Genomic DNA, 23015 nt, shown 5'->3' on the forward strand with positions numbered 1-23015 from the left:
AAGTGTGTTTCTTGTCGTTTTGCAAGTTTTCTGAATTTGGTATTTAAAACATAAACTACAAAGTGCCTGAGGGGGAGCTTGGCAGCTTCCTGTAGCCTGCCTGGAGGAGGGGCAGCTGCGGCTGGCAGGTCCCTGGAGGGCTGCTGGTCCCTGGTCCAGTCCTGGTTGTGCTGAGGCTGGTCCTGTCATGCTCAGCACTAAGGCTCCCTTCAGTGCACCAGACATCAGGAGGACAGAGAAGCGCTTGGAACCTTTCAATCCGTCTGTTTCTCATCACAACAGTGTTTGCCCCAAATCATGCCAGGCACAGTCAGGGAGCTTGCAGTCTCTCCTGTGCCCTAGTGTCTCTCCTACAAAACTGATGCTAGTCGCCATCCCATCATGGGTGAAAGCATCATCTCCAGAAACTGCTTCCTTTTTCAATTCTTATCTTTTACACCTGAGACCAAATTGACACTGGCTCACTTAATGCCATGATTTATGATTTATAAAAAGCAGTCAGAGTGGCTCAGCAGAGAACACAGGCAGGTGCAGTCGCCATAGGTAAGAGTGTGAAGCAGCAAAACTTCAGAGCCAGTGTGATTCCTAGAGCAAGGAGGCCAGTAACAATAGCAGAGACTAGGGGCCAGAGGACACAGGGATAGGACTGAATCCGAGGGCTGGGCAACTAAGGGCAGGGGCGGGGTTGTCAGGGAGCAACCCAGGCAGCCTGCAGTCTCCTGGAGCTCTCTTTTTTGTTAGATAAAAAAACTCCATCAAATCCTTGTAGTTCCCCTTAAAAATGAGTACTAGATTCTTCCCTGCATGGTCCCTTTTTTGTTCTCATCTCTGAAATGGTTCCAAATTTCACCTTTTGAAAAAGCACGAGCTAGTTTAAAACTGGTTTAGCTAGCCAAACAAATGCCATTAAATAAAAAGATATCAATAAAGAGCTGTTTTTTCCTCCCAGATAAGAGATTTAAAATTTACTGGGTATCTTTGGACGAGTGCCTGAAATACTCCTCTGCCTTACCTAGCTCCTATTAGCCCCACCTTTAAAAAGTGGCTGAGTCCATCCCGACTGAACCCCAGAGAAGCCTATGAGCACAGACGGCAGCTTTGGCTTCTGGACCTTGCTCTGGAGTCACTGGCTTTGTACCATCCATGGCAGGGTCTCCATCCTAGGGACTGGGGGGTGTTAACTGGGAAAAAGGGGGATGGGCCATATGGGGAGGAAAGGAAGAAGGAGGAGTTAAGATCTTTTGGAGGCTTTAATCCTAGTAATCAGTTGAAGAATTGGCAGTTTTTAGCGTATCTAGAATCCAATTTTAGGTTGTGTGTCACTGGAAATCCAAACGATACAGAAAACACGTTACTGTCCATGAACATCTAGCTGAGGAGGTAAGACATGCACAGCTGAGAAAGAGGACAGGTGAGGCTTTGGCCACTTGCCATTTGGGGTCAGAACTGCTCCATGGTGTAGATGGCATTGGAAAGAACTGGCTTCACTTATGAGTGCTTTAGGTAATTCATTCTCTACTGTGTCGGGCCTGCAGTGTGTGTTCAGCAATTTTACTTAATACTCGACCAGGTGAAATAGCAGACTCTTGGATAGCTCAGCACAGCCTTACAATTCTGTACTTTAAGGGCAATTTGATTGTCTCTATGTTAATGGTTGGAGAAAGGACAGAGTGAAAGGTATTCTCCCTCAATGCTCCAATTACACATAAGGGGTAGTGTTTCTATTTCCTGCTCCCCTGCCTATATCATAGATAAGAAAAGTGAAGCTCAGAGAGGTTGAGTTAGTTGCTCAAGGTCACCCAGCCACTGAATCTGCCTCGTCCCAAGGTCCGTGCTTGCTTGGTTATTACAAAGAGCCTGAGAGGCTGAGTATTTGGAAGCAGAAGCAGCAGGACAAGCCTAGCTCTGAGGGAGGTATGGGTAGGAAGGCGGGGTCAGTTTAGGCCAAGAGCTATGGGAGGAGCCGGGAACTGAGGGGCTCAGGACTCTGAAGATTATTACTCATCAAATAATCAATACTTTGTCGAAACAAATAGGAGAAATCTAAGGACAGGTGAATTTCTATTTTGTTTACCGCTCCCCGACTGTCCAACAGCTTTGCTAGGGCTCAGTCACTGTCTCCAGCTGAAGTGAGTGTTCCTTGATCTTACTGATGTTGATCTTGCAGAGTTGTAAGTTACCCTTATCACTATGAAGAGGGGCTGCAGCCAGCAGAGCTCATTATGGGAGGCAGTGGCTCATCTGAGTCTAGCACATATCCTGTTTTGAATTCCACATAGACTCAATTATGAGAGGCGTTCAAAGGAGCCTTATTTTGGGAGTAGCCTTATTCTTTTTCCCCGTGCTGGGTATAGGCAGAAGCATCTCTCAGTGTGAGCATCCTGCAGGCACTGAGAAGGTTTACAGCTTTTCCCCACACTTCACAGAGCACCGCTGCTTACAGTATAATTTCTTTTTTAATATCCACAACAAGACTGGAAATTAGGCATGAATTGGGCATGAATGACAATGTTACCACAGCTTGGGATGAGCAAAGGAAGGTCTCAAGAATGGAAGCTTTCTCCGGAGCTCACAGCTAGGGATGTGTGAAGCCAGGGCTGGAGTGCTGTGGTTGGAAATGAGTGTGACGCCCGCCTCCCTGCACGGCCTCACCCCAGCTGCCACCTTCCATCCACTCACATCTCCTGTCCTCTGAGCTCCACTGCTCATAGCAGGCTTCCTCCACGGCACCTTCCCACCTTTGTGACCCACCCGGACCTTTCCCTGCCACACTGTGCTGCTCACACAAATACTTGCTGCCCCCAGGTTTCGGTGCTGGGACGCCCACTGGGTTGACTTAGTCTCTATTGTTTGCGCATGTTGTTTTCCCACCAAGCCAGGCTCTATGTCTTACCCATGCTTCTAGCATGGTGCTTGGCACACACATATTTTGAGTTGAGAACTTGCTTTAAAACCATCTTCCAAATTTTTGTGCCCTGGCAGCTCATAGTCAGAGAACAGAGAAGTTGATTTTAAGACTCCACCACACTTTAAGGCCCAGTAGGTGGGGTCTGCACCAGCACTGGGCTGTCTGCTCACACGTCGCTCTCCCTGGGCCTGCCCACATCCCTCCTCACTTCTCACACTCAGCACTGTGTCCTTGCCCAAGGGCAGATTCTCCTCCACTGCCCCTGCCCCCCATCCCAAAGCAGCCCAGGATCACTGCCCATCTATGTGCCTGTAGCTCTTTGTTCTTATTTCTATGATGGCATTATTCACATGGAAACCCTGCAGATGGATCTGAGTTCCTTAGGATAAGACCTGCCTTGACCATGTCCATAAACCTGGCCCCTGCAGACAACCTGGCCCACAGCAAATATGTTTGTACAATGAAGACAAGGAATGCAGCTTACACTGACAAGAAAGCTCTCAGTGAAATTTATTAGACACTAAGGATTCCATGGGAAACATACCTGGAATCATTAACAAGGTAAATAATAAGATGGGTTTTTGTTTTGTTTTGTTTTGTTTTAAACAGATGTCTTAAGTTGCTCTGAGGCAGTGAGAGGGCAATTTGCTTCTGGAGCAAAAACTTCCTCTGCCAGAGATTCAGGATCCACTGAGGTCAAGACGGCTTTGCAGCCATCTACCCCATTGCCCATGTTCATGCCCTCCTCCTCTCCTGCCGCAGCCTAAGCAGGATCCCAAAGGCAGGGTGAGGGCTCCCTCCTCCCTGCTCCCACAGCTCTTTGTTTGTGGGTGTGTGCCCTGTCTGGGAGCTGGTGTGAACTGTTGTCTCAGCATGCTGTGTCCTCAGCCCTGGGGTTCCAGGAGGCTCCACTCTGACTTAGGCTTGCAACAGTGCCCAGCACGTGAGGGTTCAGTACAGTTTGATCCAGGTGTGAATGTGTGAGCAGAGCCTGTGACCACAGCCTCACTCCCAATCTAGGGATGGGGTGTGGAGGGGATATGAGGGATGCTCCTCCTTCCAGTCTGCTCAAGGCTGTCTGTTCAACACCCCTTTGAACCCCTTTCCCATTCCTATCCCTTTTGGGCTTTTTGCATGGGTGTGTATATGTGTGTTTACAAGTGTGTGCACATGTATGTGTGTGAGTGTGTGTGTGTATGACAGAGAGTGTGTGTGTAAGTGAAGAATGGGGACGGTTATCTGAAAGCATCACAGACAAACTGAAATATGAAAAAAAACTGTTTTATCAAAAGCCTGGGGCCTCCTTTTGAGGTAACAGGTGCCCCCTGACAGAGCCAGCCAAGGAAAGGTAGGAGCCCCTGATGACGGCAGTGACTGTGTGCTTTTCAGGAGTAAGTGATAAGCAGCATGCTTTTAGTTCTTGTTTACCCCGCACCCCATGTTGCTGCCTAGGAAGCTGGAGGATGACTGAGCTAGTGATTGAGAAAGGCACAGAAAGCGTGCGTGCATCTCCCAGAAATGTAACATCACACATGTTGATGGTGGAGTTGCTTAGAAACCAACGCCTGAGGTGCAGGAAGCCACCGCATGCCCATGTCTTTGTGGCACTAAACACCCCGCAGTCTTACACCTAGAAAAGCTATTCAGATGAAGGGGCGAGCTCCTTCATCTGAAGTAATAATAGAAGTAATAATAGAAGCATGATTTGTTTCACCCCTAATTCCATTAAGAAAAACTGGCTGTATTCCTTGAATAGAGCTCAATGACAATTTGAAGAGTACTAGAGAAGCTAATAAATTCATTAATAGGGAATATTGTTTTAGCTAGACAAAAAGGTAATAGACTTCATTGTAACAGTTTAATTAGAAAAACAATGAACTTCCTTAGGAAGGATGAAAGCCCATAATTAAAAAGATGAGCTATTAGGAGGAATCCTGAATATTACCTCTTCTCAGATTTGTTCCTAGCTGCTCTATTCATGGTCCAAAAGCACTTAACAAGCTGAGGAATTAGTGGAAAATGTACTTACCTTCAGCTCCGAAGCAGGAACTTTCTGGCCAAAATGACTGAGAAGGAATGAGCTCTGAGAGAACAGCAAGCAAATGGACCTTGGGCCAGGAAGGGCCGGAGCACATGCATCACCGGGCAGACAGCTAGATTGTTATCATTACCTTGAATAAATGTCATCCGACATGAACTGCAGATTTCCGGTAATGTGAAGTTAGAGAAATGGAAAGACACAGGCAGATGAAGACATAATTTCCATGAGCTCAGCTAGTCAAGGTTGCTTGCAGTGTTTATGGCGATGTTTACAGCAGATTATGGAATTGTAATCTTGCTCTTTTTAAATGCAACTTAAGAGCTGTAATTAGTTCTAAAAATAACTAAGGAATTAAATTGCATTTTTGAGAAAACGGTTTTGGAAGAATTCATTTTAAAACTTGCAGCAAACTTCTCAAGACATCTTGCAAACATTTGGCTCATTAGTCTCATTGAAAGAAGGGAATAGCCCCATTATCCATATTTCACAAGACTAAACAGTGAGACGGAGGGAACTGTGTGCTCAAGTGCACATGTGACCCATGGGCCCAGATGAGAAAAACCCTGTGTTCTGCCAATGCTTCTCCATCCAAAAACTTCATAGAAACTGCCGTAGATAAGAGCCATCATTCAAAGCAAACTTCTTCCATTTTAGGGTGCAATACTGAGTGTTTTCTGCTTGCCAGGGCCTGCGGGAAAGGGCCACTGTTGGTGTCTGTCACAGCCATAGGAATGTTGAAGTGTAGAGTTGGCCCACGTTTTCGGATGGTCCTAGGTTTTGGGGCTGGGACCAAATCAGTGGCTGTTTCTGAAATGTGAACTTCAGCCCCAGGCTGAAAAGTGTTCACATGTGGGCGGTCTGGAAGGGATGAGGAGAGAGGCCTGAGTTGAATTTGCCAGGTGGCTAAACACAGTTTTATAAAGTGGCTTTCCCTGGCCTGTCACTGAGGCAAAGTGTGTTGTTCTCAGGAACTCACGGACCCAGGGTCATGCCAGGCTTCGACTGTTTCTGAGTAGGTGTGTGCCCTGCAACATGCCCTGCAGCTCAGACCAGTGCGTTCCACACGCCTCTTTCCCCTTCCCAGAGTCATGTAGTTTAGGTAACACAGAAAAGCAAGGCATTGCCTCCAGAAAGCTACTGTATTATCTGAAAAAGTAGAGACAACTTGCCCTTAGCCCTTGGACTTACAGAAGCAGAGGCCCTTTGTGGGAGATCTGTGGATCTGATTAGCTGGTTGGGAAAACTGGTGGCCAGCCCTGGGGAGTGGGACATCAGGCAGGCTGCAGATGGTGGGAACACTCTGGAGAAGGCGAGCCTCAGCCAGTCCTCTGTGTGGGACCTGGGCCACTCTGATTGGGAGGGACAGAGAGAGACTTCCAGCAGGTGGAAGGTTGCCTAGGGGTTTGGCTAAGCCCTGAAAGAGAGTAGCTATTGCTATTTTATTCTTCCATTTTGGGGGCTCATCTCTCTCCAATTTTTAGAGAAAAGAGGGCAAAAATCTCTTGGGAGAAGCAGAGTAGAAATGACAAAGGATTTAGAGCCAGGAGACTTGGGGTCAGAGTTCTGATGCCAGGCCTCTAGGACTCCATTGCCTTGTGAAAAGTGGGCTGTTGTGAAGATTGAGATCAGGTTTTAAGAGTGCTCAGGGAAATATAAAATCACATACCAATACCTGTGGTTTTATTATAACCTGGTCCAAACACTCTTGAAATAGTGGTCTTTTAAAAGAAATATCTTTGCTATGGGGAAACTCATTCAGCTGGTGAACATTGAAAAGGAAACTTGTAAGCGGAGATGCTGGCAGATGAACTCTGATGACCACGTTACAACTGTGCCACCATTCCATCACCAGCTCAGTCTCTCTCTCACCCCAAGAGACAGGATGGAAAAGGGGAATTTTAGGGAGCATTCAAAGGGCTCCTGTATGCACCCTTTTTGTCTTCTCATACAATTGTATACAACTTGGTCACTTTCACAACTACAACTTCATCCCCAGTGCTGTCTCTCTCATGGAAAAGCTAACAAGGCAGAGACAGGGTGAGAGGGTGGGGGAGGCTTGGGAGGCAGAGGAAGTGGGAGGGAGTTGGAATGGGGGAACAGAAGAGACAGGGCCAGGGATCTGTCTTTTGTGTTTGCAGGACCGTGCCATTCTGACACAGAAAATGCTGGGGTTGGAAGGTAACTCACAAATGTCTTTGCTGAAATCTGCAGTTGAAGCAATGGTAATAATCCACACTGGGTTTCCTACATGCCAGCCATGGTGAATGTTCTCAGTGCTGTACACATGTCAACATTTACTCTTCACAGCACATGTGTGAAGTCACCTTACAGACCCCATTTGCAGATGGGGATCTGAGAAGTTCAGTAGCTCTGCAGAGGCTATGATAGCACTTAAGATTTCCCTGTAAGAACGATGAGGAGTCAAGACTAGGATGACATGACCTGATTCAGGCTTTAAAGGATCCCTCCACAAAGAATGGGTTATAGGGGCCAGAGGGGAGATGGGACAGTGGTAGAGCTGGGTGCCTGGTGGGAGCTGCTTGAGGAGGGAATGGGAACTGAGAAGACAGCAAGCATGGACAAGCTTTTATAAAACATTCATATTTAATTTTTAAATTAATATTGTATATATTTAAGGTGTACATGATATTTTGTGTGTACACTCACAGTGAACAGATGACGACAGCCAATCTGCTGAATATACCCATCAGCTCGCAGTTGCCTGTCTGTGCGTGCAGTGAGAACACTTAAGATGTGCTCTCTTTGCACATTTCAAGCATACAACACAGGATTAGCCACAGTCACCGTGCTGTACCTCCGGCCTCCAGAACTTACTCCTCCTGCACTGCTGAAACTTCATGCCCTTTGACCAGCATTGCCCCAGGTCCCCACCCCAGGCCCTGGCAGCCACCCTTCTCCTCTCTTCCTAAGGGTTTGACTTTTTAATTATTCTACATAGAAGTGGGATCAAGACATGGTGAAGGCTTTCAGTTTTGATGTGAGAAGATGCAGAGCGGGAGTGCATAGGGAATATTTTGATGTGAGAAGGTGCGGATGGGGAGTGAATAGGGAGTAAGTGGGGCCTGCCTTTTAGGAAAAGACCTCCTGAGTAGGTAACTTGTGTGGGGTTGGGACTATCCAGCAGAAAGCATGGGCTAGGTCAGCAGGTCACAGTGGAGCGGAGGTGCACACATGTTCCTGAGTAGGCAGGGGGTGGATCCTGAGGACTTGAGGAAGGGGTGACCTTGACCAGAATGGCCAGACAGCAGGCACAGTTGTAGGGAGCCCATGGCCTGGTGGTGGGGAGACGAGGGCCTGCCTCTTGATTGCGTATTTTGTCACAGAAGTACAAGGCAATCTTATTTTGGTCTGATATATGAACAATTGGGTAATTGCTCCAATATCTGAGCTACCTGAGTAAAGTAGGAAGTGTGTTTGACATACGAGCATGACCAACAGGGCTCACTAAAGCCATGCCACCCAGCCTGAAGAGGACCAGCCACAGACACAAATGTAGCCCCCATCCATAAAGCCAAAGGAAGCACATTTCTAGCAGTTTTAAATTTCCCATTTGGACCCACTTTTCAGTCTTCAAGGAAATATTTTGAAATCCATTTGCAGAACGCCTCCACTTGCACAGAAAGCTCCACAATAATAATTGGCACAGAGCGGGTGCTCAGTGAGATCCTCCTTCTCTTCCTAACTTCCTTTGCTTTTTGAGACACGGTCTAACTGTGTCACCCAGTCTGGAGTGCAGCAGTGGGATCTTGGCTTACTGCAGTGTCAACCTCCCAGGCTCCAGAAATCCCCCCACCTCAGCCTCCCGAGTAGCTGGGACTACATGCATGTGCCACCACGCCCAGCTAATTTTTGTGTTTTTTGTAGCAATGGGGTTTTGCCATGTTGCCAAGGCTGGTCTTGAACTCCTGAACTCAAGTCATCTGCCCACCTTGGCCTCTCAAAGTGCTGGGATTACAGGTGTGAGCCACTGCACTTGGCCCCTGTTCCTGACTTCCTGTTAGCCCTCTGTTAATTAGATTTCCAAATGCATTGGTCTCTTCATCCTCACACCAATCTCATGCATTGCACAAAGGATAATGAAGGCTTATCAATCAATTTCCTCATTTGTTCTGTTCTCATTTGATGAGTCTGTACTATGCGGCTGGCACTGTGGGGATGCTGGGGATGCAGATGTATGACATAGCCTCTGACCTAGAGGAGTTCAATATATAGCTGGAAAGAAGGACCACATAGGTATAAGTGTGCCACACAAGTGATAAGGGCTAGATCCAAAGCATACTAAAATATTTGGGGAACTCTGATGTTAAAGTACCTATTCCTCCTTTAGGTGAGCATAAGGACGTCTTCCTATGTTGTTTAAGTTGCATTGTGAGGGGTAAATAGGATTTTGCTAAGCAGATACGGTCAGAAGAGGATCACAGGAGATGCAGAAAGCAATCATGAAAGTGAGTGTGAGAGGGTCTAGGAGGAGTGAAGAGTGAGCAGGGAAGGGCGACGGGAAGGAAGTGCCTGTCATGATGGTTCACAGTATGCACTGTGGAGCCAGACTGCCCATGTATGATCTTGGATCTGCAGCTGATTTTGAACCAGTTATCTCACCTTTCCAGGCCTTTGTTTTATAGCTTCCTTCTCTTTAAAATAATATTAATATTCCTAGCTGTGGCAGAGACACTCTGCTCACCAAACATCACATGTGCTCTTCCAGATTTCTCAGTTTTTCTTATAGTTGGGTTGGGAATGACCATGTGACTGGTTTTGGCCTTAATGTAATGTGTGTGGAGTGTCAACTCCAAGCTGAGCTGGTGAAGTGCCAATGTGACTCACCTGTCACTTTTGTTTTTCCTTGTGCAGGCACCTTGGAGGCATGTGTTTCATGTGATAGAACTACGGGAGCCTCTCTCAGCCTGGGTCCCTGAGACAATGTGGAGCAGAGCCCTCTCGGATCCACATTGCCCACATCATGAAAAATAAGCCTTTGTGTGGTAAGCTATTGATACTTTGGGGTCAGTTTGTTGCTGCAACTTAGTTTGCCCTGTCCTAACCAGTACATCACCAGTTAGCGCTGTTATAAGAATCAAATGAGCAAACTTGTAAAGCATTTAGAACAACACCTGGCATATAGTGAGTGCTACACAAGAGCTTTTTAAACTAAATACAAGAACAGAGGGTGGGGAGTGCTGAGGACATGGCAGGAGGTAAACCAGCACAATTTGGCTCATAAAAGCTCTTGCATACCCTGTAAAGGAACTTAATTTTTAACTAGAGAAGTATACTAAAAGTAGGTAAATACTTTGTCAATGTGGACGGAGAGAGTAAAGGCAGTGCCTAGCACATACAAATGCTTGGTGAAGACTGCCCTAGTTGTTTCATTGTTGTCTTGTAATCGCAGGCGCTCCTTGACTGCTGGGTAGGGGCAGAGCAGGCAGCGACTTTGAGAGTGCAAGTTTCTCACGAAGGAGAGGTGGGAACGCCAGCCACACCTAAAGCTGAAGGCTGTTAAAAGAATCGTGTTTATCAGTTTATTAATTTGGGGGGGCAGGTGGTGGCTGTTTATGAAATATGGTTTGTGCCTTAGCCCCTCTGTGTACGGATCACCACCACGGGGGCTGGAGAAACTAGAAAACAAACACTGTGTGAGACCAGGTCAGGGAGTCATCGTTAGAGCCTCGGGAGAGCTGAAAGCTACACTTGAAACCCTCTGTCTCTGTACAGGCCTTCTCACCTTGCCGATGAAGAAACTGTTCCCAGAAAGGCTGGCTTGCCTTCCTGCCCAGCGGCTGCTCTGCAGGGATGGAGGGCTGAGGCTGCCTCTCCTTGCCCGTGCCTGCTGTCTGCATGATAGCAAGCACTTTCTCTCTGCCTTCTCTGCTTCAAGTAACCCTTAGTTCTTCTGGCTTCTATATTTTCATCCCAATGATCACTTACTGTTTTCTCTTCCTGAACTTTTTCTAGTATTCCTATATCCCTCCCAGATTAGAGCTTCGGTTAAACACAGAGACAGTCAATGTCTTGCAATGGGTGGTTCACTCAGACTGGACTATTTGAGACAAATTTAATAAAAGGGCCATTTATGGCCCTGCACTGTGGCTCCCGCCTATAATCCCAGCACTTTGGGAGGCTGAGGTGGGTGGATCATTAGGTCAGGAGATCAAGACCATCCTGGCTAACATGGTGAGACCCCGTGTCTACTAAAAATGCAAAAAATTAACTGGGCATTGTAGCATGTGCCTATAATCCCAGCTACTTGGAAGGCTGAGGTAGGAGAATTGCTTGAACCCAGGAGGTGGAGGTTGCAGTGAGCCAAGATCGCACCACTGCACTCCAGCCTGGGTGACAGAGTGAGACTCCAACTCAAAATAAATAAATAAATAAATAAATAAATAAATAAATAAATAAATAAAAGGGTCATTTACAAAGATGTAGGCAGTGGAGCAAGCCATACTGCAGAGCACAGGATCTGGGCACAGCCATGCCTCTCAGCTGCCCTGGGTTTGAGGTACCTATCCAGCCTGTGATGACCTGCAGGGGAGAGCTGGGAGGATACCTTGTCACCCCTCTCTCCTGTCCAACTCATGGGTTTAATCCAATCAAAAGCCAAAGGGCAAGGAAGTTGATTCCAAGTTACTTGTGCTCAGCCTCCCGGGCCACGAAGCTGGGGGAGAGGGTGGACAGGGGATCTGGAATACAATACAATGTGCGGAGGCCATTGTTTGGACTGAGCTTCTGTACCTGGCCACAACAGATAAGACCAAACCAGAATGGAGTCACTTGTGCTAGATGCCACATAACCAAACTGAGCCTAGAAATGGACCTGTTTTCCAAAAAAGCGGGAGATTCAGAGCAACCAGTCCTAAGGGGCCCAGTCAACCTAAGTCAGTGGCTCTGTAAGGAATGTAACTTTGAACTAACTCATCTGCTTTTTGTTCCCTCTTTCTGCTTCTTCAGCCTCTTCTGCCTATTAAACCTACCTCCTCTGCCCAACTATTAATACCCTCTTCATAGATGGGGTGCTACTCAACTCGTGAATCATTAATAAAAGCCAATTAGGTCTTGAAACACAATTTGTTGAAATGTTTTCTTTGACAGCACAGATGAACATGGTCCATAGAAGCTGGCTCAGAAAGGAGTTTGCAGAGATGGCAGTGTGTTTGCCACCTGGCAGGTGCCATCAGCCTGGGCCTCCCAGCACTGTGCTTGGAGTCTCAGCTGTGGTCCCAGGCTCTGACTACTGCTTATGCAGAGCCCAGTGTCCCAGGGACTGGGCCCCTGCGTCACTGAGTAGTGTCTCGTGTTCTAGCCTCGGCTCTGGTTACACAGGGATAGAATGGTTCTGTGACAGATGCCCTTGCAATCCTCCAAGCTTAACCTCATGGCAGCACTGCGTGGTTTATAGCTGGGGAGAGGGTGCTTTACACTCTTGGAAGATATGTGTAGAGCAGGGTTTCCAAACCTCAATTGTACAGAATCCTAGAACGCTCCTTTCACACTTGGCCAAGTCATCTAAGATGCTTCCCTTGCACTGCCTGTCTCCATCGGGAGAGACTACGGTTATCAGAAAGCACAGCCTATCTGTGATAATTTAAATGGAAAAAGAACAAATTTCCAAAAGCTTTAGAAACAAAAATAACTGAGAGTAAATTCTCCAGCTTAAAGCTGACAGTTCCATCAATTCATTTGGTTTTAAAGCCTCCCTGGAAAAGGAAAAGGAAAGCGTTTAGCTTTGTTTCAGTCCATATGCACAGGGCCGATTGCGATTTCTTTTAATGAAACACCTCTAGCAAATCCTAGGCCCTTAGAACTGAAAGGCACCTAGGGGTCCATGGGTTTAAACACTTTGATGTGCAGAGAAGAAAACTGAGACCCCCAGAGGTGAAAGGACACTTTCAGTGTCACCTCGAGAGGCCGTTTCATACTGGACACAGTTTGTTCGGGTCCCGTGTTTCCCTGTGTTCCCTCTGACATAGAAATTAAGTAACTCGAGCTTCCTTTCTGTGATGCTGTGGGAGTTTAGCTCCTTCCCCCGGTTGCTGCTGTGATTTTGTAACCAGTGTCTGGTGGCTGGTGCCAGCCTCTGCTTGTGGGAGCTGCTGCCAGCCTCTGCTTGTGGGAGCTGCTGCCAGCCTCTGCTTGTGGGAGCTGCTGCCCCTGGCGTCTCGCCTTTGCCTTGGACCATGCTTGGTCCGGGAGGCTGGAGGCAGTTCCCATGCTGCTTTTCTGGAGCACACGTGAGCCTCCCCTTTAGTCTCCTAGCACAGAGAACTCAGGAAGGTGACAACAGTCTCCAGGCACAGAGACCGGCTTATGACCAGACTGCACTGCAGGTTCACTCAACAGCCACTCAAAGTTTGGGTGCTGGCAATTTAACAATTCACAGAACAGAGTCACCGAGTCACTGCCCTAAGACCGTCCACTTTAGGGCCAGTCCTCTTTGTCCACAAGGTGCTTTCTCTTTCCTTCTCCTGCCTGATCCCACCTTGAGAGACACCTGGGTCCTCAGAGCAGAGTCTTTTCTATCACATCCTCTGTAGTTGAGATCTGTGTTGTCTCCCTTTTATTCTCAGTGGGCCAGAGGAAAACAAAAAATTCTTTTAAACAAAGAAATCTGAGGAAAAATACCTCTTTACTTGATTTTCTTGAGCAGTGATTTTCACAGTGGTCAGCTGACAAGCAGCCGGAGGATCGCCTGCACATGCATAGGACAGCAGCAGACCTGCGGTCAGAACTGGGGTGTGGGTGGGGGACTGCACTCTAGGGGCTTCCGATGCCTGGGAGTCTGAGAATTTCTGTTGTGGAGCAATTAAACTCCCGCCTGTCTCAATGTTCCATCTCTTCTAGGCCTGCACATCTCTGCAGAAGCATGAGGCTCAATAAAGTTCTTTCCCAAACAAAAGAGTTACTCCCAGTAAGTTCAAGGAAAAAACAAAAATAATCTAAGAACTATGACTTTTGGAAGACATTGTATTTCAAAAAATGGATCATGGTGTAGATATCAAATTGTGTAGTATTTTAGACTCCATTGAATGTAATAAGTGATAATAGCTTTAAATGAACATTTACAGTCAGCTGAGAATGACATCCTTTGCAGTTATTTAAGCCTATAATGAAAAGTGTTGGAAGTCACCTGAGAAGTGTACTCAGGTTGAGAAGGGAGGTTTCCTAAATCCTTTTAGTGGGGACCTGAGCACAAATGTTTGAAGACTGCTGGTCTATCACATCCAAGCTACACTTCTTGATGTAAACACTGTTTGTGGTACGGCTCCTGTTACATCTCCAGGTTCTGGGGGAGCCGGGCTGGCACCTTCCCCCATCTCTCCACACTCTGAAAAACCTGCAGGACCTGAATGCATGTGGGATGCTGGCTCAACTGCCAGTCTATGCCCTGTGGCTGGCCTGAAACACCCTCTTCCGAGCTGTGTGGCATCTCCCACCCATCTGCAGCCTCCGTCAGCTCCCATGACTCTACCCGGGAGGGGAGTGCTCTGCTGCTCTCTGATGGGACTCCCCTTGCACCCACCTCATGGTGGTGTGATGGCTCCTTGCAGCATTTTCTCTGCTAGCATGTGAGCTCCTCAGGGGCAGGCACCTGGGCCTCCCTTTTTGCCCTAACTCCCTTGCAGGTGTTTTTGTTTAAGTTATCCAGTAACTGGTTTCATTTCTCCTTAGGTAGCAGCTTTGACATTTTTTCTTGTTCCTTAAAACATTAGTATATGTCACACTGTCATTCTTCTATGTGTCTGTGCAAAGCACGTGCTGCACATTTGTCAAAATAGTCTACTTTGCCGAATGCCCATAGAGAGTTGGTATGTGAATTTTCCCCTCTAGGACAACACTTACCTCAGGTTGGAGCTGCACTGTCCCTTCCCATCTCTGAGCACATGCTTCTCCTTGGATCTTCTAGTGAGCCCCCCATGTGCCAAAGGACCCAAAAGGACTCCAGAGATTTATATCAGAAATGCAGAGTTGCTCAGCTACCCACAGACGGAGTTCCACTCTTGGATAGAAACTCAGAGGAATCCACACACAGCTGTTGGCTGAATTTTTATTTGCTGTTATTAAGCAAGTAAAAAATTATGATTCAATGTCTTGTATAGTGACTTCAGGTAAGAAAAGATGCTGGTGGGATACCCCCCATTTGTCATGGGGCTCTGCACCCCAGTTGTTACTAGTTCCAGCTTCTGCTGCTTCTGTGGTTGGTTCATTGATGCTCACGTCTTTCCTGCTTGTGTACATGTTTTTTAAAAAATATATGTATACAACTACTGAACACATCTCAGATCACTGTGGATAATAAAATCGTGCCTAAGATCTTACATAAATGGCATGTTTCTTCCAAGATATGATGGATATGGTGGCATGCCCCATCGGGATGCTTGGGATTTGATGTCATTACTTGTGTCCTAAAAAAGCTGGATTTTCAGTGATGTAATAAGGTTATTCATAGGAAGTGCCCAGACAATAAGTTCTATGGGGGTGCAGAGAGCAGATTCTGAACTGAGGACTATTGGTAGCTGGCAGCTGGTAGTTCTGAAGTAGGTAGGTTTTACAGTCTGGGGACATTAAACTACAACAGAACCTGCATTGGGAGCTCGGATCCAAATCTTTGAATGAGATCCAAAATCAGGTCATGGAGAGCCAAACTGTGATGTATGGATGCAGGTACATGTGTGTAGGTGCATGTGCACATGGTGTGCAGTTAGAGCCTCTGTGAGTTCTGTGGATGTGTTGCTTCCTTGGTAGCTTTCTATGGACTGAGCTAGACCAGGGTGGATAGGCCAGGGTATGAAATGGTAGTCACCAGCATGGCAAAACTTAAGAATAATCTGGAACTAAAAAGAGTAAACTGTAGCAGCCAAACCCAAAGGTTTAGGGAATCAGATGAGTAATAAAGGCATTTAAATGCTCTTCTTACTGAGAAAATGGAAAACCGTGGGCAACAGAGGATCTTTAAAGGGGAGCTCTTTGGATCTTCTTCTTTTTTTCAGGTGCCTTATGACTATATTCTTTGTTTACTTTCTTCCTATTCTTTTTCTTTTTTTTTTTGTAAATATATATTTTATTGCACTTTAGGTTCTGGGGTACATGTGAAGAACATGCAGGATTGTTGCATAGGTACATACATGGCAATGTGGTTTGCTGCCTCCATCCCAGTCACCTATATCTGCATTTCTCTTCATGTTATCCCTCCTCAACTCCCTGCCCCCCACTGTCCCTCCCCTAATGCCCCCCAATAGACCCTGGTGTGTGATGCTCCCCTCCTTGTGTCTGTGTGTTCTCATTGTTCAACACCTGCCTATGAGTGAGAACATGCAGTGTTTGATTTCCTGTTCTTGTGTCAGTTTGCTGAGAATTATGGTTTCCAGATTCATCCATGTTTCTACAAAAGACACAAACTCATCCTTTTTTATGGCTGCATAGTATTCCATGATGTATATGTGCCATACTTTCCCTGTCCAGTCTATCATTGATGGGCATTAGGATTGGTTCCAGTCTTTGCTATTGTAAACAGTGCCACAATAAACATACATGTGCATGTGTCTTTATAATAGAATGATTTCTAATCCTTTGGATATATACCCAGTAATGGGATTGCTGGGTCAAATGGAATTACTATTTCTAGGTCCTTGAGGAATTGCTACACTATCTTCCACAATGGTTGAACTAATTTACACTCCCATCAACAGTGTAAAAGTGTTATTTCTCCACATCCTCTCCAGCATCTATTTTCTCCATATTTTTTAAAGATCGCCATTCTAACTGGCATGAGATGGTATCTCAATGTGGTTTTGATTTGCATCTCTCTCATGACCAGTGATTATCAGCAATTTTTCATATGCTTGTTGGCTTTATATATGTCTTCTTTTCAAAAGTGTCTGTTCATATCCTTTGCCCACTTTTGAATGGATTTGTTTGTTTTTTTTCTTCTAAATCCATTTTAATTATTTGTAGATTCTGGATATTAGCCATTCGTCAGATGGGTAGATTGCAAAACTTTTTCCCCTTTCTGTTGGTTGCCAGTTCCCTGTAATGGTTGTTTCTTTTGCTGTGCAGAAGCTCTGGAGTTTAATTAGATCCCATTTGTCTATTTTGGCTTTTGTTGCCATTGCTTTTGGTGTTTTGGTCTTGAAGTCCTTGTCTATGCCTATGTCCTGAATGGTTTTGCCTAGGTTTTCTTCTAGGGTTTTTATGGTGTTAGGTCTTATGTTTAAGTCTTTAATCCATCTGGAGTTAATTTGTGCCTTTGTTCTCATGAGTTTAGAAGAACATCTTTATTTCTGCCTTCATTTCATTGCTTATCCAGTCAACATTCAAGAGCCATTTTTTCAGTTTCCATGAAATTGTGTGGTCTGAGTTAGTTTCAGAATCCTGAGTTCTAATTTGATTGCACTGTGGTCTGAGAGACTGTTTGTTATGATTTCTGTTCTTTTGCATTTGCTGAGGAATGATTTACTTCCAATTATGTGGTCAATTTTAGAGTAGGTATGATGTGGTGCTGAGAAGAATGTATATTCTGTGGATTTGGGGTGGAGAGTTCTGTAAATGTCTATTAGGTTTGCTTGGTCCAGATCTGAGTTCAAGTCCTGGATATCCTTGTTAATTTTTGTCTCGTTAATCTGTCTAATATTGACAGTGGAGTGTTAAAATCTCCCACTATTATTGTGTGGGAGTCTAAGTCTCTTTGTAGGTTGTTAATAATTTGCTTTATGTATCTGGGTGCTCCTGTGTTTGGTGCATATATATTTAGGATCGTTATCGCTTCCTGTTGCATTGATTCTTTTACCATTATGTAATGTCTTTGTCTCTTTTGATATTTGTTTGTTTAAAGTCTATTTTATCAGAGACTAGGATCGCAACTCTTGCTTTTTTTGCTCTCTATTTGCTTGGTAAATCTTCCTCCATCCCTTTATTTTGAGCCTATGTGTAACCTTGCATGTGAGACAGGTTTCCTGGATATAGCACACCAATGGGTTTAGACTTTTTATCTAATTTGCCAGTCTGTGTCTTTTGACTGGGACATTTAGCCCATTTACATTTAAGGTTAATATTGTTATGTGTGAATTTGATCCTGCCATTTTGATGCTAGCTGGTTGTTTTGCCTGTTAGTTGATGCAGTTTCTTCATTGTGTCAATGCTCTTTCCCATTTGGTATGTTTTTGGAGTGGCTGGTAGTGGTTGTTCCTTTCTATGTTTAGTGCTTCTTTCAGGGGCTCTTGTAAGGCAGGCTTGGTGGTGACAAAATCTCTGAGCAATTGCTTGTTCATAATGGATTTTCTTTCTCCTTCGCTTATGAAGCTTAGTCTGGCTGGATAGGAAATTCTAGGTTGAAGGTTTTTTTTCTTTAATGGTGTCGAATATTGGCCCCCACTCTCTTCCGGCTTGTAAGGTTTCTGCTGAGAAATCTGCTGTGAGTCTGATGGGCTTCCCTTTGTGGGTAACCCAACCTTTCTCTCTGGCTGCCCTTAGCAATTTTTCCTCCATTTCAACCCTGGTGAATCTGATGATTATGTGCCTTGGAGTTGCTCTTCTTGAGGAATATCTTTGTGGTGTTCTCTGTATTTCCTGGACTTGAATATTGGCCTGCCTTGCTAGGTTGGGGAAGTTATCCTGGATAATATCCTCAATAGTGTTTTCCAGCTTAGATTCATTCTCTCCGTCACATTCAGGTACACCTATCAAACGTAGCAGGTCTTTTCACATAATCCCATATTTATTGGAGGCTTTGTTCATTTATTTTCACTCTTTTTTCTCTAATCTTGCCTTCTTGTTTTATTTCATTGAGTTGATCCTCAATCTCTGATATCCTTTCTTCTGCTTGGTCGATTTGGCTATTGAAACTTGTGTATGCTTAGGAAAGTTCTAGTGTTGTGTTTTTCAGCTCCATCAGTTCACTTATATTTTTCTCTAAGGTGTTTATTCTCCTTAGCATTTCATCAAACCTTTTTTCAAGATTCTTAATTTCTTTACCTTGGGTTAGAACATGTTCTTTTAGCTCAGAGAAGTTTGTTATTACCCACTTTCTGAAGCCTGTTTCTGTCAATTCATCAGACTCATTCTCCATGCAGCCTTGTTCCCTTGCAGGTGAGGAGTTGTGATCCCTTGGAGGAGAAGAAGCATTCTGGTTTTGGGTGTTTTCATCCTTTTTGCACTGGTTTCTTCCCATCTTTGTGGATTTATCTACCTGTGGTCTTTGTATTTGGTGACTTCCAGATGGGGTCTCTGAGTGGATGTCCTTTTTGTTGATGATGAAGTTATTTCTTTCTGTTTTTTAGTTTTCCTTCTAACAGTCAGGTCCCTCTGCTGTAGAACTGCTGGAGGTCCACTCCAGACCCTGCTTGCCTGGGAATCATCTGCAGCAGCTGTAGAACAGTAAGGGTTACTGCCAGTTTCTTCTTCTATTATCTCTGTTCCAGAAGGATACCTGCCAGATGTCAGCCTGAGCTCTCCTTTATGAGGTGTCTCTTTGGATATACGGGGGTTGGGGAGCTGCTTGATGAGACAGTCTGTCCCTTATAGGAGCATAAGTGCTGAGCTGTGAGCTCTGTTGTTCTGTTCAGAGCTGCTGGGCAGGTTCATTTAAGTCTGCTGCAGCAGAACTCATAACCCCCCTTTTTTTCCTAGGTGCTCTGTCCTGGAAAGGTGGGGTTTTATTTATAAGTTCCTGACATGCTGCTGCCTTTTTTCAGAGATGTCCTGCCCAGCAAGGAGGTAGCCTAGTCACACTCTGCCAGCAGAAGTGTTGCTGAGCTGCCATGGGCTCTGCCCAGCTGCTGTGTGAACTTTCTTGTAGTTTTGTTTTTTAGAGGTATAGTTAGAACTGCCTCAGTAATGGCAGACTGTCTCTGTAATGTCGGACTGTCTCTGTAATGGCAGACTGCCTCAATAGTGGTGGACTGCCTCCTTAATGGTGGTTGCCCTTCCCCCAATAGAGCTGGATCATCCCGGGCCCAGCTGTGCTTGCTGTGAAACTGTCAATCCAGAGCGTTTTAGATTGCTTGTCTTTGTGGAAGTGAGACCTGCTGAGCCAGATCTCATGGCTTCCTGTTTCAGCCCTCTTTTTTTCTGTTGAATGGGCAACTCTGTCTCCCAGGTGTTCCAGGAGCCAGTTGAAATGGCACCCAGATTTGTGTGAGTTTTTGTGTGGAGACCTGCTGCGCTGGCTGAAACAGCTGTGCTGGAGGCTCATGGCACTTTTCCACCCAGGAATCTCCCGGTCTGTAGGCAGCAAAAATTCATTTGGAAATGCAGTGATCACTCACCTTCTGCATTCTTGCTGGGAACTGCACTCCAGAGCTGTTTCTATTTGGCCATCTTGAATCATCTCTGGATTTTCTTAATAGAAGAATAAATGTTGAGAAAGAGAAGGAACCATGAATAGGGTTAAGAATTACAGAAGAATTTCCAAATTAAGTTGAGGTTAAAAATGAGAAGGACAGGTGACTTGATCAAATTAACAAATGGAAGAAAACAGAAAAAGAGGCAACAGCAAATTAAAGTGAAAAGTAAATCTAAACAGGAAGGCAGTCAAATAAGTGCCATAGTCAGTACACTCCACGGGACACTCTGAAGTCTTCTGGCAGAAGCAGGGACAGGCAATTTGGGTTAAAAAAACAAACCTCATCTAAAAGAAATGCTATCTTCTCACTTATAAGTGGGAGTTGAACAATGAGAACACATGGACACAGGGAAGGGAATGACACACACTGGGGCCTGTTGAGGGGGCACAGGTGGGGAGAGCACTAGGAAAAAGAGTGAATGCATACCGGGCCTAATACCTAGGTGATAGGTTGATAGGTGCAGTAAACCACCATGGCACATGTTTACATATTCAACAAACCTGCATGTCCTGCACATGTATCTCAGAACTTAAAAAATGAAATAAAAAAAAAAAATAAAATGAAATAAAAAAGTAGAAGGAATGTTAAGTGAAAGTGGAAAATAAAGTGCTTGAAACAGAGATACCATGTAAATGCACATAAAAATGGTCATGACAATATCAGTCAATGTGAAATGTGTGAATGGTATTAAAAGGAAAAAGGGATGTTGTCATTAAAGAAGGAACAATGAAGATAATATAATACCTGAAAAAATATATATGCAACACAAAATACTAGCTGAATAAATAATGGAAACGCTATTAGAATGACAAAGAAAACTTAAAAATAACAGAAATATAGTGGGAGATCTGCTCATCTCCTGAACAGTTCCCCAAATCAAAACACAAGGAATTGAGTAATGTGAAAAACAAACTTGAGTATCTGTGCTTTTCATGTGTGTACATGTGGTGTGTTTGTGCAAAAATGTACCTATGTGTGTATAGATATGCTTTGTATCTCAAGCACAGAAAATATACATTTCATATAACCATAAAATGTTTTTAAAATGTCACATTAGTACATAATCCAATTATTGGGATGGTTTGCAATCCAATAAAATTGCCTCCCCAGCAATGCAGGACTGTGAGTCCATTAAACCGATTTTCTTGACAAATTATCCAGTCTTGGTATGTCTTTTTTTTTTTTTTTTTTTTTTGAGACGGAGTTTCGCTCTTGATACCCAGGCTGGAGCGCAATGGCGCGATCTCGGCTCACCGCAATCTCCGCCTCCTGGGTTCAGGCAATTCTCCTGCCTCAGCCTCCTGAGTAGCTGGGATTACAGGCACGCGCCACCGTGCCCAGCTAATTTTTTGTATTAGTAGAGACGGGGTTTCACCATGTTGACCAGGATGGTCTCGATCTCTTGACCTCGTGATCCACCCGCCTCGGCCTCCCAAGGTATGTCTTTATAGCAGTGGGAAGATGGACTAACATACCAGCCTCTCCAGATAATATGACACTCTGAAAGTAATATACAGCCTCAGGCAAAAGAAAAAGACCACCTTCAGCGTAGCATGGTCTCAGAGTAAGGTAGCCTTAAGGTGAAGCCTTTAAGCTAGACAAAAATTCTCCCAGTAATACTAAGGGTGTGCTGTGTACACCTGTCAGCTAGACAATTAGGCTTTTAAGAATCTCAGAGGCATTCTCCCATATCGTCTCACATGGGACTTAAGGTAGAAATACCCATTCTGGAAAGAAATGCGGTATGATTTTTGTTTAATGGGATATGATTGTGACTTCTGTCTAATTTGATACATAAAAAAGTCACAAAGGTTTTAAAGGAAGCATGTCATTTTGGATTGAAAGGGACAAAGACAAAGATAACAAAAAGAATGTGGGCCCTCATGTTCCTATGAAAGGAAGCAGGCTGAGAAACTTCTTCTCTATATACTCGGGCCATTTCTTATGGGAAAAGAAAGGTGATTCAGAGCATGGAGTCAAAAAGTCACAGGAAACCACTCCAGCTAGTGGAACTCCAGCTCTAATCAAGAAATTGGTGACGTGTCTGTGGATTTCACAAGTGCCCTGGGCCCATGCCTACGTGCTTCCTCTCTCCCCCTGCTCTGAAATGGGAGGAGCTACAGCAATTACCTGATGCTTGTTCCATGTTGGGTGTATGGGAGGCCCAGGATTCACAGATCTTCAAACTGAGATAAACCACCCAAGAAGTTGCATCCAAGGAACCCCACTGGAGGAGAATTGTCTTGTGATTTGGATGACAATATCCTGGAATCTGAGTTGATTCTTTCATGAGATAAAGACTTTTGGGGTCTTAGGAGAGGTTCGTGTATTTTTTTGCAGGGGGAGGACGTGGATTGTTCTGGCTAGAGGGCAGACTGTGTTCTAAAATAATCTGAAGAAATTCCATTCTGCTCTGTATGTGCATGATGCTTCTCTCTTTAGGAGCTTATGTCTCTTCCACTTGATTCTGGGATGGGTCTATGACTACTTCAGCTAATATAAATAAGGAAGAAGTGAGTGTGGGAACTTTTGAGTTCATACTGAATGAATACCTGCAGTGGCAGCTTCTTCTGGAGGAAGCTGTTATACTAGGAGGAAGTTCTAGCAGCTGCGTGAAGGGGCCAACATGAAGGAAAAGTGTGGCACCTAGTCAGCAGCCCCTGTGAGCTCCCCACCCACAGCCAGCAGCACCTGCTGGCCACGTAAGTGAGCC

At 45.1% G+C, this 23015-nt stretch overlaps 1 protein-coding gene across 1 annotated transcript in view; it reads right to left on the minus strand.

The window, feature by feature from the left end:
• MC2R (melanocortin 2 receptor) overlaps positions 1 to 5097 on the minus strand; it is a 38831-nt gene extending 33734 nt beyond the window's left edge. The window contains exon 1 of the mRNA XM_012472535.3: positions 4938 to 5097. The gene's annotated coding sequence lies outside the window, so the exon portion shown is untranslated. The remainder of the gene's footprint in view (positions 1 to 4937) is intronic.
• Positions 5098 to 23015: the final 17918 nt, after the last annotated feature.

Source organism: Aotus nancymaae, unplaced genomic scaffold, assembly GCF_030222135.1.
Source record: "Aotus nancymaae isolate 86718 unplaced genomic scaffold, 86718_ANA_hifiasm-v0.15.2.pri h1tg000020l, whole genome shotgun sequence".
In the NCBI taxonomy this organism is placed as follows: Eukaryota; Metazoa; Chordata; class Mammalia; order Primates; family Aotidae; genus Aotus; species Aotus nancymaae.